General features: G+C 38.5%; 1 protein-coding gene and 1 pseudogene across 10 annotated transcripts in view; one reads left to right on the top strand and one right to left on the bottom strand.

The window, feature by feature from the left end:
- CASK (calcium/calmodulin dependent serine protein kinase) overlaps positions 1 to 14,253 on the bottom strand; it is a 436,118-nt gene that overhangs the window by 257,007 nt on the left and 164,858 nt on the right. The window lies entirely within an intron of this gene.
- LOC140504079 (putative monooxygenase p33MONOX pseudogene) lies at positions 6,481 to 7,367 on the top strand (annotated as a pseudogene).

The following is a 14,253-nucleotide window of genomic DNA, read 5'->3' as shown; positions in this document are numbered from 1 at the left end:
AACCTGATTATAATAAAATAGTGCTAAATAATATGATGCTAACAACAAAACAAAAATAAAAATGATTAAGCAAAGGAAACAGACACTAACCATAGATGGTCACTTTGGTGTAAAAGAAGATTTGGACTCATATTCAAAGGAAGATAGTAAGGTTTAAAAAAACCATTCTTACCCCAAAGAGTAACATCAAATCATCACAAGCCCAAAAAGAGTTCTTGGATGAACTTAAAAAGGAATTCAAAAATTAAGAGAAATCAAGGAAAAATTGGGGGCAGAGAGAAAGCAATTCAAAAAAAATTACAAAAAGAAAGTTAATCAATTGGAAAAAGAGGTACAAAATCTTAAGGAAGGAACTCCTTGAAAACTTTAACTGGATATGTGACATTGAATGACATTAAAATCACCAAGAAATAATAAAAACAGAAAAAATAGAAGAGAATCTGAAACACCTCATTAGAAAAACAACTGATCTAGAGAACAGATGGAGGAGAGACAATATAAGAATTGTTGGACTATCTGAAAGTTATGATAAAAAAAAGAATCTGGATACAATAATACAAGAAATTATTAAGGAAAATTGTCCTGAAGTTTTGGAACAACAGCATAAAGTAGAAATAGAAAAAAAACTCTACAATTCATCACCTGAAAGTTTTCCTACCAGTAGGAAAACTTACAGGAATGTGAGAGCCAAGTTTCCAAACTCCCAGGTAAAGAGGAAAGTACTGAAAGCAACAACAAAAAAACAACATAAATATGGTGGAGAGACAGTCAAGACTTCATAAGACTAGCAGCTTCTCCTCTAAAAGACCACAGATCTTGGAAAATTATATTTTGAAGAGCAAAATAGCTGAGGCTGCATCCAAGAATAACTCACCCAGCAAAGTTGAATATAATCCTGCATGAAAAAAAAGGACATTTGATGAACTAAAAGACTTTCAGGTACTTGTGACAAAAAGACCAGAAGCTAACAGAAAAGTCAATATAAAAGATCAAGAAAAAATATAATGAAAACATTAAAGACTAATTATAAGCACTCATTAAGGTCAAACTGCTTACATATCATATGTATGATAATCTTACCAGTGTTCTTAAAAAAAACTATCATTACTAAAGCAGTTTGAAAGAAAGGTTGGGACTGAGTTGTGTATGATGGGGTGATTCTAAAAAACAAAATTCACTAGGAAACGGAAAAAGGGAGCAATTACCTTGTAAAAATGAGGTATGAAAGGAAGAACTAATACAGAGGAAACAGGAGGGTGGAGAGCTGGTAATGTTAGAACCTTATTCTCACTTGGATTGAAGAGTAAACCACATGTGCATCTGGAAGGGTGTAAAAGTCTTCTGGACATGTAGAAAGGTGAGAAAACAGACAGGGTAGGGGGGAGACTTTCAAAAGGCTGTATAGATTGGGATTCAGGAGGGTGGGGGAGAGGATGAAGGGTATGTAGAATGAGATTGGGAAGTGTGGAGAAGGGGTGGGGGAACTTTTGGAGAGGGGTAAAATAGGGGGTAGAAGAGTGAGGGGAAACGAAAAGGTAACTGGAAAGGGGTAAAAGGAGAGGCTGAGAAGGAAAAATACTAAATAAAAATAAGATGAAGGGAAATTCACAAATAGTCATTTTAACTTTGAATGTGAACAGAATGTTTGTAACAGCTCTCTGTGTGGTGGCAAAGAACTGGACATTGAAAGGATCCCCATCAACTGGTTAACAGCTGAACAAGTAGTGGCATGGTTGTGATAGTATACTACTGTCTACAAAAAATGATGAGCTTAGAAACTGTAGGTGATCTTAGAAATGCATGGAAAGACTTGCACAAAATGAGGAGAACCAAGAAAATACTGTATACAGTAATAGCAATGTTGTTTTAAGAATGACTGAGAGTAAAAGTAGGGACTTCCCTGAGCTCTCCCCCAAAGCTCTCCAAATACCTGTAAAAAATGACTAAATAAATTCTAGAGCTACAGAACCCACAAAATGACAGAGTGAAACAAATCCCCAGCCCAAGACAACCTGGAAAGTCAACAGGAAGGTTCTATCACACCAAGTAAGGGGCAGAGTGCAGTCTGGTGTGGGCTGTACTGGAACAGATGGGCCACAGCAGGCCTCAGGGGACTGAATCATTGGCATCTCTGGCAGTTTCCAGACTTCTCAACCCACAAACACCAAAAAGGTCAGGGGGAAAACTCTGTGGGACCTGAGTGAAAGAGGAACATGATGCCTGCCAGGGTCTGGCCCTAGCCCCCGGCTGGTGGGTAATGGCAAAAGAGGCAGGAGGCCAGTGGCAGTGGCAGCAGCAGAAGCTAAGGCTGCTTCTAGAGCTCTGGGCCCATGAATGGTAGGGGACTGAGGGGCTGATGCAAAATTCTTAAAGCCTGGGACACTATACATACCCACCCCCACCCCACCCCCATTCCCCCTGGAAGCTGAGTCCTACTTTGACAAAGAATTAGAAAGTTAAGTATTTGGATGGGAAGATGAGCAAAAATAGTAAAAGAACTGAGACTATACAGAATCTTACAGTGCTGACAAAGATCGAAACACACAACCAGAAGAAGACAACAAAGTCAAAGCTCCCACATCACAAGCCTCCAAGAAAAATATGAATTGGTCACAAGCCATGGAAGAGCTCAATACGGGTTTCAAAAATCAAATGAGAGAAGCAGAGGAAAAACTGGGAAGAGAAATGCAAAAAAATCATGAAAAGCGAGGCAGCAGCTGGCTAAAGGAAACCCTAAATACTGAAGAAAATAGCACCTTAAAAAACAGGCTACACCAAATGGCAAAAGAGGTCCAAAGAGCCAACGAGGAGAAGAATGCCTTAAAAAGCAGAACTGGACAAATGGAAGAGGGGGTCCAAAGGGTCACTGAAGAAATAATTCCTTCAAAATCAGAATGCAGCAAATGGAAGCTAATGACTTCATGAGGAATCAAGAAATTATAAAATAGAATCAGAAGAATGAAAAAAAAGGAGACAACGTGAAATATGTCATTGGATAAAGCACTGACCTGGAAAACAGATCCAGGAGAGAGAATTTTAAAATTATTGGACTACCTGAAAGTCATGATAAAAAAAAGAGCCTAGAAATCATCTTTCAAGAAATTATCAAGGAAAACTGCCCTGATATTCTAAAACCACAGGGTAAAATAGAAATTGAAAGAATTCACCGATCACCTCCTGAAAGAGACCCCAAAAGAAAAACTCTAGGAATATTATAGCCAAATTCCAGAGTTCCCAGGTCAAGGAGAAAATATGGCAAGCATCCAGAAAGAAACAATTCAAGTACTGTGGAAATACAATCAGAATAACATAAGATTTAGCTGCTTCTACACTGAGGAATTGAGGGGCTTGGAATATGATATTCTGAAAGTCAGAGGAGCTAGGATTAAAATTAAGAATCAACTACCTAGCAAAACTGAGTATAATCCTTCAAGGAGAAAAAATGACATTCAATGAAATAGAGGACTTTCAAGCATTCCTGATGAAAAGACCAGAGCTGAATAGAAAATCTGACTTTCAAATATAAGAATCAAGAGAAACATGAAATGGTAAAAAGGAAAGAGAAATCATAAGTGCCTTATTAAAGTTGAATCATTTACATTCCTACATAAAAGAAGATATTTGTAACTCATGAGACCTTTCTCAGTATTAGGGTAGTTGGAATAGACAGATAGATAGACAGACAGACAGAGATAACAGATGACACAGGGTGGGTTGAATATGAAAGGATGATATCTAAAAAGTAAAATTAAGGGGTGAGAAAGGGATATATTGGGAGAAGGAGAAAGGGAGAGACAGAATGGGATAAATTATCTCACATAAAAGAAGCAAGAAAAAGTTTTCACAACGCAGGGGAAGAGGGGGCAGGTGAGAAGGAATGAATGAACCTTACTCACATTGGATCTGGCTTAAGGAGGAAATAATATACACACTCCAATGGGAACCTTACCCTAAAGGAAAGTAGGGTGGAATGGCATAAGAGAAGGGGGATATAGAAGGGAGGGCAAACTAGGGGAGGGAATAGTCAGAAGCAAACACTTTTGAAAAGGGACAGGGTCAAAGGACAAAATAGAATAAACGGAGGGAAACATAATTTTTCACAGCATGAATATTATGGAAGTGTTTTCCATATCTACACATGTATAACCTATATTGAATTGCTTGTCTTTTCAATGAGGGTGAGTAGGGAGGGAGGAAGGGAGAGAATTTAGAACTCAAATTTTTAAAAACAAATGTTACAAAATTGGTTTTACATGCAACTGGAAAATAAGATATATAGGCAACGGAGTATAGAAACTATCTTGCCCTTCAAGAAAGTAAAGGGGATAAGAGGAAAGATGACTAAAGGGAGGGCAGATGGGGAGGGGTAATCAGAATGCATGTCATCTAAGAGGGGGGAGGGGAGAGATGGGGAGAAAATTTGGAACTCAAAATCTTGTGAAAATGAATGTTGAAAATTGAAAATAAATTTTGAAAAATAAAATTAAAAAAAGAATAAGTGATCAAATAATTTTGACTATTATAAACATGCAAATTAAAAATAAAGGACAAATGAAGAAAGATGCTATCTATATCTAGAGAAAGAACTGATAAACAGATATATGCATAGAATAATTTTACATATATATATATACATACACACACATATATATACCTATTTGTGTCTAACGGAATTTATCCCTAGGGCCATACTATGAGGAAGAAAAGGAAAAAAAAAGAAATGTAAATAATAACTTTACTGTATATTTGGAGGTAATTAGCACAGATTTGCAGTCTCATGTGCAATCATCTCTTTTTTATTGTACTGTGTTATGGAAATGCTTTTTTGTTCCATGAACTGAAAATAAAATATTTTTTTCAAAAAAGAAAAGAAATAATGATAGACATTTAACACTCATGGCTATCTGGAGTCAATTTAATAAAAATGATAATACCAACATTACTCACAGATTTGGCGATATACCAATCAAACTATAAAAAACACTACGGAGTCGGTCAAAATAGCAGAATTCATCAAGGGAATAAAAATTCTAGACTCCTAAGAAAAATGATAAAAAAGTGAAAATGAAGGAATATTTCAACTAGACCTCAAATTATACTATAAAGCAGCAATCGTCAAAACTATTTGGTTAAAAAGATGGAAAAGAGAACACAACCCGATATTCAATAAACCCAGCATTGCAGATTCCTTAGGGAAGGCCAAAAGTCATTTCCCAATACATAAGTGGTCAAAGGAAATTAAAAGTCTCAGAGGAATGGCAAACTATTAACAATCATATTAAAAGAATGCTCCATATCACTAATAATAACAAAAGACAAATCACCACAACCCTCAGATTTTATCTCAGATCCAGAAAATAGGCAAAGCCGACAAAAGATGAAAACAGAGAAATGTCCGGAGTTGTAGAAAACTAGGGACATAATGTACTCTTTGTGGAACTATGAATTGACTCAACCATGTTGGATAACAATTCAAAATTATGTGAACAAAGTGACTGATCCAGAGACACAAATGGTAGGCATTATACCACAAGGAGGTCAAAAGACAGAAAGTTCTGATACACAAATATGTTTATAGCAGTACTTTTTCTAGTAGCAAAAAAACCAGGAACAAAAAACACCTATCAATTGGCAAATCATTAAACAAACTGTGGTAAATGGATGGAGAGCACTTAATAAATATTTCATTCATTCGTTCATTCATTCATGCATTCATTCATTCATTCATTCGTTCATAGCCCTACCTTGGGCCCAAGCCTGGCTACTATAATTTCAGAGCATTTGGTTTCCATTTTGTTCTTGTTGTTCTTTCAATTTACATTGTTTTAGGAATTGTATACAATGTAATGAGAAGTAAAGGGAAATAGAAGTCATCATAAAAAGAGGCTAAATGATTTTTAAAAAAAGGCGAAGACAAAGTGTGATTTTTTTCTATTAAAACTTCAGTCTGGGGTCAAGTTGTATTTACCTATCATTCTCTAAGAAATCACAGAATTTTCTAATTTAATTTTTTTTAAATAAAAAACTGTGAACTTAACAATAATCAGTACAAAGATTTCTATAATGCAAAATGTAACAGGGATTTGAGAATTAACTAGACACCGGATTTGCAGTTCCACAAGCATTTTCTCAAACCCCTGAGAAGGGTTTTGAACTATCTCAACATTTCAGCTATAAACAAGACATGAGTCAAACCCAATAATTTTAAAAGAGATAAAGGCTTCACTCTACTTCTCCTAGCTGAGGTCCGTTTGGGTCTTGGTGCTACTTGCATCATGGCCTCGGTTGGCTTCAGCACTTAGGGAGTAACAGGGGGGTGGGGGTGGGTGGGGGTGTCTTGGAGCCTTGTTATCCTATCCATGGTGGAGCCTCAGGCTGTGAGGTCTCTTCCCCCCGACTCCTCTACCCCCCTACCCCCTCCATCTCACCACCCTCTTCATGGAAATCCAGCTGCTATTGAGCACAGTACAGGTGGGCTTCTAGGCAAGATGTCTTTGCCAACTGGAATGCATCATCAAGCATTCAGTTATGATGATGTCCTGGAAGATCCCTCACTAATGACTCCACCTTCATCTGACATGTGCAGCAAGATTCTGTGGAAAAAGTCAGTCATCCCAGATCGGAAGTACCAACAGCTTTCCAACACTCAGGAAGAAGAAAATAATTTCTCTCTAACTCCCTCAGCTTCCAATGACCAAATGAACAAGGCTTCTCAGTGGGGAAGGCCAAGGCTATGCATGTCATTATGAATTCTCTAATTACAAAACAGACACAAGAGAGTATCCAGCGCTTTGACAGATACCAGATACACTCTCCATAAAGATCTCACCACAGAAGAAACCAAAAGTCACTGTGTGGTAGAGGCAGTCTATAAACTGAAGTTACAAAATGAAGAAATGACAAAAGAAGATAGACTGATTGCTTCAACCCAGTTTTCTCCAAGTAGTACACCCCATTCTTCCCCCAAGCAAAATCCTAGAATCTGGTTTATTCATGGATCTTCTACTTCCTTACCTGGCTTAGATGTCAGTAGCATGGGCTCTGGAAATGGAGACAGAGACAAACTCTCATGTGAAAAATGGAGTCTTTTTGGACCAAGAACCCTTCAGAAATCCAACTCAGGTTTCAGTGTCCAGTCCTACAGAGGTACTCAGAAGCCATCACCAATGGAGCTCATTTTGGTTCAGGATACTAGAACTGCAGAAGACTCAGCAACCTTCAAGTCACCTAAGACGGACCTTCCAGTGATGGAGGGCAATAAACAACCTCCACAAACCCACAACATCAAACCAAGAGACATGAATGTACTAACTCCTATAGGGTTCTCAAGCTCCCTTTTTCAGGAACAAAGTTGCTTTGACTGGTGAACCCACTATTATTTAGTATCTTAGACTTTTTTTCTTCCCATCCACCTTGCACTTGACATAGGACATAGGTCATCCATTTACAACTCTGCTGAGGATAACATTCCTGGGGAGGTAATGATTGTTTCTTTAAATACGTGCACCAACTTTGAACCCTTCTAACGCAGGAAGACCTATGAGATAGTGTCCCAAAGTTGTTCTGACTTCTCAAAGTACAACTAACTACAGTCAATTACTGATCTATAGAACTAGACTGCAGGAGGCAAGGGAAATAATTAAAATCTAGTAGCCTATGTTCTGCATTTTTTATTCAAGATAAAAAAAAAGAGACAGACAACCTCTTAGGATATGAAGGGATGAAGAAATGTTCACAACCCCACCCTAGGATTTAAACAAGTGCTCACATGGTCTGGAGATGACCTGATAAAGGCTTAGATCCATGGTGAAACCCTATTTATAGAAGCCTAAGGTGATTCCAGGGGCAAAATCTAAGTTTGATGGGGAAGAAGTGGGGATGTAGCACAGCCTGTCCATGATCAGGAAGTGAGGTAAAGATCTGGAAGTGAGGAGGAAAAGGGAAAACTTCTCTCCTATCAGAGCCCAAACAATACATAAAGTGTGAACTACAGTTACATACACTGTGAGTTTTTTTTTTTTAAAGAAGTATACTTACTAATATAATTTACCCGACAAAGATGACTAAAAGGAAAATAACAATTGCCAGAAATGTTAAAAGAAGAAACAGGCATACTTATGTATTTGAAGCTATAAATTAGACAAACCATCCAGCGAATAATTTGGAACTATACCCATAAAGTCACATTAAACAGAAAATATAATTGTGTTTCAAAAATATGATATATTTATTCTTCACAAAAACCTACTGACCTCATTGACTAAAGGAGACTACAAGTTCTCAAATGCTATTCCAGTAAATCATAAGCCATGAGTTCCAACCATTTTGGAAATGTTTCTAGCACAAATCTGTTTCTAATCTACGTGTATGGTACCTCCAGATCGGCCTATCTAAACTCAGAGGTTCATCACTGGGTTTGGACACAATGTGCAAAAACATGCAAGGATATAATAATTCAAAAGAGTGGAGAAAGTACCTACTTCATGATCATCACAATCAATAGCAACAGCAGCAAAAAACAACAAAAAAGATCTTTGAAAGATGGAAACAAATATCCTATTTATAGAATTTAACTCCTCCTTATGCAAAGCACCATAAGGACATGAGTGGGGCAGCTAGGTGGTCCAGTGGATAGAGCACCAGTGCAGGAGTCAGAAGGACCTGAGTTCAAATCTCACCTCAGAGACTTGATACTCATTAGCTGTGTGACCTTGGGCAAGTCATTTAACCCCAGCTGCGTCATCCTGGGTCATCCCCAGTCATCCTGATAAATATCTGGTCACTGGATTCAGACGGCTCTGGAGGAGAAGTGAGGCTGGTGACAGGCACAGCCCTCCCTCACTCAAAACAAAGTTAAGTGCAAGTCATGTCATCATTTCTCTGATGGCATGATCTTCTTCAGCAAGAAAGCACAAACACACACATAAGGACATGAAAGTGGTATTAGATCCTTAAAGGCTATACTGGCACAAAATAATTTGCTAGCTCATTTTACACCAAGTAGAATAGACTTGGAATAAGGAACTAGCAATTTAAGGACCAGTCTAAGTTCAGAGAGGTTCATTAGCAGGCAATTGAGCACCAAGTAACAGATTTTAGAAACTACAGAAATTCATAAAACTCTATTGGTTTAATCAACAGTACATGAAGGAGACGATAGTCAAACAAAAGGAACCAGAGATGTCCAACAATAAAACAAAGGAATTAAGTGTCTAAAGCTGAATTTGAACTCAGGTTATCTCAACTCCAGGTCCATCATTCTTTCAGCTGCATCATGGAATCTAGCTTGCCTACCCAAGTGCTCATAATTTGTATTCCATCTTTTGAGAACTGTTAACATCCACTAACAATTTATCAATTAGAAAATTCTCTGGTCTTTTGTCTAAAAGCCTTTTAGTTTTATATGATTAAAATAAGTTATTTTATCTTTTATTTCCTACCTACTTTGTTTAGTTCTGAATTCCCGAATCCTAGCTGAAAAAGGTACTTCCTGTTCTCTCCTCATTTTCTTTTTTAAATGATGTGTCCTTTACCTCTAATATCCATTTGGAGTTTAGGTCATATATGGTATAAAATGCTGACTTAACTTGATTTCTGTAAAACTATCTTTCAACTTGGATAACTAAAATGTGAAACAAGATCTGCTAATTCTACAGTCAGTGCTTACACTACCCCCTCACTCCACAACTAAGGTGGCTAATTAGTAGGTTGGTCCTGTCTCATAATGTGAGCAAAATTTTACAAGCAGAGAATGAGGCAGCAAATGAGCGTGAGAAATTTAAGTTTTGGTCATACCAGATGGGAGTGGCATCTGATCAGATTACAGGGAAAGACAAAAAGAAAAAAATATAAATGCAGTAAGTATTCATTAAATATTAAATAGGGCTAGGTAGTTGGCACAGTGAATAGAGCGTTAGGCCTGGAGTCAGGAAGACTCATCTTGAGTCTGAGGAAGCCACAGCACTGCAGGATGGCAGCTCAGGGTGAGAGTCAAGCAGAGCCAGGCAAGTGAAATCTGCAGACAGAGTCCCAGAAATCTCTGCAGCAGCTGCGCCTGAGTCTTTCAGTCTGCAGATTAAATGTCTGTAAGTCACATACTTGAAATTCAAGGAGCTGAAATGGTGGAGTGATTGGTAAATGCTCTCTCCCCTTCCCCTGGTTGACCTTGAAAGAACCACAAACTATTTTCCCAGAAAAATCCTGGATCGCTGCTAACAGTGGAAAAACAGTCTTGTAGCACCTGAGGCTAGGGAGAATGGCTAAAGAGTATTCCTCTTACTGTGGCAGAGAACCAAAGTCCCAGGGGGGTGTAGCCTCACACTGGAAACTCAGGCATGCCTCAGGGGAAACAGGAAGACAATACAGCTGCCTGGATCACCAAGCCCTGGGCTTACTTTTGCTCTAGCTCAGCTAAGGAGAGATCTTCCATGACCAGACCACCCTCTCTCACACTTAACAAACTAGCTCCAGGGCTAATCTAGGGGAAAACAAACAAACAAAAAAAAGAATCCTCTGCTTTCTCACACCAGCTAGCTTAGCACCAGGTTCTTTAGCTTCTAGCTTAAAGAACCAGAGGCCACAACAGACAAAGCCTCACCATCATGAGCAAGAAGCAAATGCAGAAGGAAAAGACCACAGCATCTTTCTATGGGGACAAGGACCAAAACACAAATACAAAAGAGGTCAGTATTGAGACTGTACTCCCATCTGAAACTTCAGAAGGGGCTATGAACTGCTCACATGCACAGAGAGCACTCCTGGAACAGCTGAAGAAGGAAATAGAAGAAAAACTAGCCAATGATTTTAAAAGTATGAAGAAAGAATTCACTGAAGAGAATAGCTCTTTAAAAAGGAAAACTGAACAAATGGAAAAGGAAGCACAAAACGTAACTGGCACAACTGGACAAATGGAAAAGAAAGCACAACACCTAACTGGGAAAACTGGACAAATGGAAAAGGAAGTACAAAAATTAACTGGAGAAAATAATTCTTTAAAAGGAATAATTGGACAGATAGAAAAGGAGATGTCAAAGTTAACTGAAGAAAACAATTTGATAAAAATTAGAATTGGACAAGTAGAAGCTAATGACTCTATGAGACATGAAGAATCAGTCAAATGAAATCTAAAGAATGAAAAGATAGAAGAAAATGTAAAGTATCTAATTTGAAAAACAACTGACCTGGAAAATAGATCCAGGAGAGAAAATTTAAGAATTATTGGCCTACCAGAAAGCCATGATGAAAAAAAGGAGTCTGGACAGTATCTTCCAAGAAATCATCAAGGAAAACTGCCCAGAAGTGATAGATCCAGAGGGCAAAATAGTCATCGAAAGAATCCACCTCTCAGAAAGGGATTCCAAACTAAAAACACCAAGAAATATTGTTGCCAAATTCCAGAACTATCAAGTGAAAGAGAAAATACTACAGGCAGCCAGAAAGAAACCATTCAAATATCGAGGAGCTACAGTCAGGATCACACAGAACCTTGCAGTTTCTACATTAAAAGAATGAAGGAACTGGAATATGATATTCTGTAAGGCCTGGGACTACAACCAAGAATTAGTTACCCAGCAAAGTTCAGCATAACATTTCAGGCAAGGAGATGGACATTCAAGGAAATAAAGGATTTCCAGACCTTCCTGACAAAAAGGCCAGAACTCAACAGAAAATTCAATCTTCAAACGCAGGTCTCAAGAGAGGCATAAAAAGGTAAACAGGGGAAAAGAAATACTTGTTACTCAATTTGGGCTGTTTACCTCCTTATAAGGGAAGATAATACTTGTTAATCTTGAGAATTGTGCATCTATTATGAAATATAAAAGGGATATACACAGATAGAGGGAACAGGTATAAAGTAAACGATGTGATGATAAAAATGTGATTTAAGTATGCGAAAAGACTTTAACAGGAAACATGAAAATGAGGAAGCAGAAAATGGTAAATTATATCACAGGAAGAAGTACAAAATTATATTACAGGAGAGGGAAAGAGGGGAGGGAGATGAGCATTGTTTGAGAAGTACTCTCATCTAATTTGGATGAAGGAAGGAACAACAAACTTAATTAAGTATATAAATCTAACTAGCTCTATAGGCAGTAGGAGAGGAAGGGAGAAAGAAATGGGAGGGGAGGTTAAAAGGGAGGGAAGAAGTAGTAAGGGCAAAGGTAGTAAAAAGGAGGGAGGCTGAAAGAAGTAAGGGAAGACTGTGGGAGGTGGTGGTTAAAAATTAAAACTATTGTGGAAGGGAAGGGAGAAGGGAGAACTAAAAGCACAAATGATGGCAAAGAGAATGGAGGGAAAGACACAGACAGTAATCACAGATGAATGGGATGAATTCTCCCACAAAACAGAGACAGAGAGCAGAATGGATTAAAAACCGTAATCCAACAATATGTTATTTGCAAGAAACATATCTGAAGTGGGGGGATACATACAGGATAAAGGTAAAAGGTTGGAACAGAATATATTATGCTTCAGCTGATGTAAAAAAACCAGGGATAGCAATCCTAATCTCAGACAAAACAAAAGCAGAAACAGACTAATCAAAAGAGATAAGGAAAGAAACTATATCCTGCTAAAAGGCACCATAGACAATGGAGCAATATCATTCCTAAGCAAACATATATGTTGCCAGTGGTATAGCATCCTGTTTCTTAGGGGAGAAGTTAAGGGAGTTACAGGAAGAAATAGACAGCAAAACTATACTAGTGGGAGACCTCAACCTTCCCCTCTCTAAACCTGATAAATCTAACCTTAAAATAAACAAGAAAGAAGGTAAGGAGGTGAATAAAACTCTGGAAAAGGTACATATGAAAGATTTCTGGAGAAAACTGAATGGGGATAGAAAGGAATATACCTTTTTCTCAGCAGTACATGGCACATATATAAAAACTGACCATGTACTAGGGCATAAAAACATCACAATCCAGTGCAGAAAGGCAGAGACGGTCAATGCATTCTTCTCAGAACATAATACAATAAAAATTATATGTAATAAAAGGCCATGGAAAGATAGACCAAAAATTAACTGGAAACTAAATAATCTGATCCTAAAGAAGGTGTGGGTTAAACAAGAAATCATAGAAACAACGAATAACTTCATTCAAGAGAAAGACAATAATAAGACAACCTACCAAATCTTATGGGATAATGCAAAAGCAACTGTTAAGGGAAGTTTTGTATCTTTGCCTACATGAATGAAATAGACAAAGGAGATCAATAAAGTGTGTATGCAGATGAAAAAACAAGAAAAAGAACAAACTGAAAATCCCCAAGTAAATATCAAATTAGAAATACTGAAAACCAAAGGAGAGATTAATAAAATTGAAATTAAGAAAAATATTGAACAAATAAAAGTAAGAGTTGGCTTTATGAAAAAACCAATAAAATTGATAAAGCTTCGGTCAATTTGATTAAAAAAAGAAAACCAAATTACCAATATCAAAAATGAAAGGGGTGAACTCACCTCCAACGAGGAGGAAATTAAAATAATTAGAAATTACTTTGCCAAACTTTATGCACATAAATTCAACAATTTAAATGAGATGTATGATTATTTTGAAAAACATAAATTGCGGGGGGCGGAGCCAAGATGGCGGAGTAGAAAGATACACATACACATAGCTCTGAACCCACAGCCCATAGAACATCTGTAAAAAAGAAACCCCTGCAAATTCTGGAGCAGCAGAAGCCACAGAACAACGAAGCGGAGATTTCTGCTCCAGAGAGCCTGAAAACCTCTCACAAAAGGTCCGTCGCGCTGCAGAGGCGGAGCTGAGCCCAGCCCTGCAGAGGCCGTGCAGTGCCGAGAGGAGCACAGATCCGAGCGGGCTTCAGGGACAGAATCTCCAGCCACCGTGCGGGTCCCTCCACCCACAGGTGACAGGGGTTGGTGAGAGGGTCTCTTTGGCGGGTAGAGAGGGGAGTGGGGTGCCCCCATAACTCAGGCCTCCTCGGGAGGCAGCAGCGGAGGTGGGAGCAGACTGGGGCTCCCCAAGAAGGCAGGAGCCTGGATCCATTGTTGAAGGTCTCTGCATAAACCCCCTGAGGGAACTGAGCCTGAGAGGCAGCCCTGCCCTGACCTGAGCACCTGAACTTAATCTCACACTGAATAGTAGCCCTGCCCCCGCCCAAAGGCCTGAGGCTGGGGAGCATCATTTGAATCTCAGACACCAAGTGCTGGCTGGGAGCATCTGGAGGCGAGGTGGGGGTGGAGAGGACACTCAGAAGTCAAGTCACTGGCTGGGAAAATGC

This window comes from Notamacropus eugenii, chromosome 5 (assembly GCF_028372415.1).
Source record: "Notamacropus eugenii isolate mMacEug1 chromosome 5, mMacEug1.pri_v2, whole genome shotgun sequence".
NCBI classification, from domain to species: Eukaryota; Metazoa; Chordata; class Mammalia; order Diprotodontia; family Macropodidae; genus Notamacropus; species Notamacropus eugenii.
This window is presented reverse-complemented; position numbering and strand designations above follow the sequence as displayed.